Raw genomic sequence first — 5,249 nt, 5'->3', positions numbered from 1 at the left:
TGTGGGTGTTCTGCCGCCCCTGTAAGGCGCTCTGGTGGCATCATGATTATGGTTTGGGCTGCTAACTGAAAGGTCAACAGTTTGAAACCACCAGCTACTCTGTGGGAGAAAGACAAGGCTGTCTGTTCCCGTAAACAGTTATAGTCTTGGAAACCCACGAGCCAGTTCAACCCTGTCCTATTGGGTCCTTGTGAGTTGGACTCGATGGCGTGAGTTTGCCCTTTGTACAGCAGATCCTGCTTTCTTCCTGCACGCCCACCTCCAGGAGACCCTCGCCCACAGCTGGCCCACTCTCTGCCCTGAATCCCACAGTGAAGGCTCAAAGGTTCTGCCGAACCCTTGTTCCCACTAGGACTCAGTCTAAAGGCAAGTGCTGCCTGCCTGATGCAGGGCAATACTCCAGGACAAAACAAGTGCCTGGTTCTCCTGTTGGGTCAGTTGGGTCATCTGGAACCCTGTCTCTTGGGCATACCTCCCTGTCCCTTCCAGATTTTAAAACCCAGGATCAGAAATCGTACATGAAAGGGGCCTGAATCAGTACTTTTAAGTGCTTTCTATCGGCTTGCATAGTGGATTATGCAGTAGGCTTGTTCACCGCAGGGTCAGCAGTTCAAGTTCATCAGCCACTCCATGGGAGACAGCTGGGCTTCGGCTCCCAAGAGATTCACAGCTGCGGGAACTCCAGGGAGCGGTTCTACTCTACTCCAGGGAGTAGCTAGGAATCAGCATTGACTTGGTGGTGATGGGTTTGTTTGGGGGGATCTGCTTATAGTTTGGTCACCAGTTAAAATTTGAGAATGGGACTGCATTTACTCATAAATAAAAATGACAACACTGTTTAAACTCAATTCTACATTCAGAATAAAAAGTGACATTATTAAGAATACTTATATATCAATCTATATAACTTTTATTTTCCAAATTAATTGTTCTTTATGGAGCAAGAAACCAAGCATCCAAAGAGCAAAGCTATTTCAAAAGAGCAAGAGAAGCCAACTGAAATTTGGTAAGGACTTAGTGAGCTTAGGAGAGCCTGTCCCGCAACCACTCCAGGAGGAGGGCACTATTGTTCCGGTTCCTAAACAGAGGCTCAAAAAGCCTGCATGACTTGGCCCCAGGCTGCCAGAGAAGAATGCAAGACAGGGCTGCTTCCCACTTAAAATTTCTTTTTTTTTTCCCCTTAAAAAAAAAAGATATATTGAGGTATAATTCCAGTGCATATTTAAGGTATATGATTTAAGAATTTTAATTTGTAATCATAGTTATGCAAGATCATCAGTTAATTTTAGAATATCCTAATCACCTCAAGAAGAAAGGCATCCTCTTGACCATCCCCCACTTCCCACTTAATCTTTTTTTTTAAAATAATTTTATTGGGGGTTCCTTTACAGCTCTTATCACAATCCATCCATCCATCCATCCATCCATCCATCCATCCATCCACCCACCCACTGTGTCAAGTACATTTGTACATATGCTGCCATCCTCATTTTCAAAACATCTTCTTTCTATTTGAGCTCTTAGTATCAGCTCATCCCCCTCCCCCCTCATGAACCCTTGATAATTTAGAAATTATTTTTTTCATGTCTTACACCGACCGCTCTCTCCCTTCACTCACTTTTCTGTTGTTGTTCTCCCTGGGACAGGGGGGCTGTTTACATGTTGATCATTGTGCTCGGTTCCCCTTTTCTCCCCGCCCCCACGCTCCTTATATCACTACTCTCATTATTGGTCCACTTAAAACGTCTTAAGCAACCTGAAGGAATGTAAAGTTAACTGAATGACTTTTAGAGAACGACTTGGAAGTTCTCCAGATCTGAAAGAGGCACTCTCCTCTTCTAGACTGGGCAGATTATGGACAACTCGATCGGCGATCAAATCTGTAATCTCTTCTCAACCAGGATTACAGGCTCCATTCTCAGAAGCACAGACACTGACAGGTGGATTTCTTCTAAAACACTAGTGCTTTCGTCAGCGTCTCTCTGGTTAACGGTTGCCTGGACCCCTTCAGAAGAGCTTCAAGGCGCCATTACCTATTGTCTAATCATTAACGTTTCACAGATGCACTGTCATCCTGTGGTTTCATGTGACAAGCGACTACTTGGTCAATGGGCTGTTAGGCACACAATGAGGGGCAATCCCAAGACATCGTTCACGGACACATACACGCTGCCCAGTTCTATCTCAACAGCACAAGAATTTGATGACGCACCCTTGTGTTCTAAATAGCAGTTGTTTTTTTAAAGTCTGAAAAAAAAACAAACCCTGGTCCACATGTTCACTGATGAAGGCTTAAAAAAGTAAACTCCCTTTTTCATAGCAGAAGCTGCCAATTCCCATAAACCTCCTCCCCAACAGATTTATTAGTTGGTCTGGATGGAACTGCTAACACTTGGACAGGGGTTTCCTCCAATAAAACATTGCACACGGCTTCCAAAGGTGTGGGGGAGGCCTTGAGAGCCCAACATGCACATGGATAGGTCTTGACGGGGCTAAAAAAGCAAGATTTAAAGATTTGGATAAACTCAAGGCCTCATCCATCCAGCTCTTTCATCTAGAAGGGGGCAGCCTTTCTTGTGACTTAGGTCCAAAGTTAAGCTGGAAGAAAACAGAGCATAATGTTTATGCATCAAAGTACTCGGCCCATTTCTCTTCTAGGTTCCTGGCCTATTTCAGATGTGGTGTGTGAATAAGCATGAAAGATTCCACTCGATCTCCGGTTGTCTCTATCTGCCCTCTCCAGCTCCTTATGGTGCTACATCATACAATGTCACCAAGGGGCAGCACAACGGAGTACAGCAGAATCCTCCAACAGAAGCCACCTCAAAACCCCCAAATAGAGCGCCAGAAAAACGACCAGGCAGCATTTTAGCTAGCTGTGACACGTATGTTAATGCATGGCCATGCTCAACCCTCTCCCAGTTCACATCACAACTCAGCAGGCAGAGTGAGGCCTCAAAATGAGTTCTTCTGACTTCAATTGCAGGTCTGTTGTAGCAAAAGGAACTTGCGCATAGGAGAGATCCAAGTTTAAACCCTACACCTGCCACTTCCCAGCAATGGTGCAAGAATCAAATTATTGAACAATCTGAAAGCATAATACCGATCTTGCAGTAAAATGTTTGGAGAGATGATCAGACTCGCATGCTGCCACTGAGTCGATGATTCTGACTCACAGCCACGCTTTAGGGTAGCGTAGAACCACCCCTGTGGGTTTCTGAGACTACAAGTCTTTTTTTTCCCTTTGTATTGGAAGACTTAAAAGACTGATTGATTGATTAATCATTTTATTGGGAGGCTCTTACAAATCTTATAACCATCACATTCAATTGTATTAAGGGACTGAAAACCAAATTGTCCAAGGCCGCTCTCTCTGGGTTCTTTTGAGTCTGACCCGAATGAGCTTGAAGAGTGGAAGCACTATTCCTGCGTCAATAACTGCGTTCCGTCCATCTAGTGGCCCGCTTGCCAACAAAAGACATGCTCTCACAAGCTCCGAACCTTTCTCTCCTTCCCTGCTCCATCCGATAATGGCTGCTGGATCTCAAGAGAGCTGACCACGGAGTGATCAGGCCTTCAATGAACAAAAAAGAATTAAAGAAGCGAGTGACCAGTCCCAGTTCCCAAATACCTTGGTGTTAAGCAGGAACTACACCCAAATACAGAAGAGCATCGTTCATTAACACCACCTCCCACAGTGGGCCCTGCTGACTGCCACATCACACGCGGGCACTTCAAAAAGTGTGTGGAAAAAGTGAAATGGAAAGATAATGGAATTTTCCTCCAACTTCTTGACACCCCCTTCATACAACTGCTCCTGACGTGGACCAGGTGCACGGAGCACCTGACTCAGCACCTCCTCTGTGGCAGCTGATGGCTAAAGGGTGTGAAATGCATGAATGAAAATACTTAAAACTTAGTAAGGCGCCTTACTATGTGCCAGACACAGGTCTCAGTGCTTTCTATGCCAATATCTTATCTTAAAAACAATCTACTCTATAGGAACCTAAAGGAGTTAGTGGTCCACAGGGGGGCGGGGGGCGGGGGAGATGGGGCTTCTGCTTAGGCTGCACTGCACATGGGTTAAGGATGGTGGGATAACTTGGAAAAAGGTACGGAGAATGACTGCACAATTTGAAGAAGACAATCAGCCGCTGGAAGCTACATTTAGAACTTAATGAAACGTTGTGTTTGTACAAAGTAAAACTAACACACTGCTGTCAAGTCAATGCCAGCTCATCTAAGACAGCGCAGAACTGCCTGTCCCGCAGGGTCTCCAAGGCTACAAGTCACGGTGGAGTGGGCTGCCACACCTTGCTTCTGCAGAGCGGCTGGTGGACTAGCACGGCTCGCTTTGCCGTCACCAGCTCTAACTACTTTGCCACAGGGGCATCTTGCTGCCGGTCAGTGCTATAATCAACGAAGAAGAAAATCAGCTAAATAACGCCCGTGTTACCAATTAAAAAAAATCCCCAAAGTAAATACTAATATTATTCTCAAAGACGGAACTCAGAAACTGCGGCACAGAGGTGGGTGGTTTTCACCCATTTGATTGGCACTAGAGCTGAGATTAAAGGTAGGTCTATCGAATTATTGACTTATCATATATACTTGAGTATAAGCCGACCCAAATTATCAGCCGAGGCACTGAATTTTACCACAGAAAATGTGCTGAAAAAAATAGACTTCTACTTGAGTCTATACGGTATACGACATGTGGATGGAGTGCTAATGAAACTATTTTTTTTAAAAAGGGCCTATCAACCACCTCAAATTGCCTGACAACCAGACCAGTTGATTCAGCCAGTCCCCCTCCCCCCTTATCCTGAGCCTCATCACCACCTCCTTGTGTTAGAGCCTCCAGAAGTAGGGGACTTGGGTCACTGAACATCCAGCTAGTATTAGTTCACATTCAGCTCTGCAGCCATTGAGCCACAAGTTAAGTGAGGCTGTCTTTGTCCAGATCCTGACTCCACTAGATTCCGGCTGGGTGACCCAGGAGCCTCCGGCCTCCCGATCTATACAGTGTAGGCAATAACTAGCCAACAGCACACCGTTAATGTTAAAGATGAAGCAGAGGCACCCTATTTTCTCACAGAATGTGCCCGCACCCATTGCGTAAACTCCTATTAGGCCCAAAGCATGCGTAGGACGCTACAGTGGAAGGGGCTGTTTGGTGAGGATTGTATAGTTATATTTTTGCAACAGCAAAAGTATAATACATACGTTATTGTGTAAAAAGGCTGTAT

Source organism: Echinops telfairi, unplaced genomic scaffold (genome assembly GCF_000313985.2).
Source record: "Echinops telfairi isolate 266 unplaced genomic scaffold, ASM31398v2 ScPeMD7_7457;HRSCAF=8495, whole genome shotgun sequence".
In the NCBI taxonomy this organism is placed as follows: domain Eukaryota; kingdom Metazoa; phylum Chordata; class Mammalia; order Afrosoricida; family Tenrecidae; genus Echinops; species Echinops telfairi.
This window is presented reverse-complemented; position numbering follows the sequence as displayed.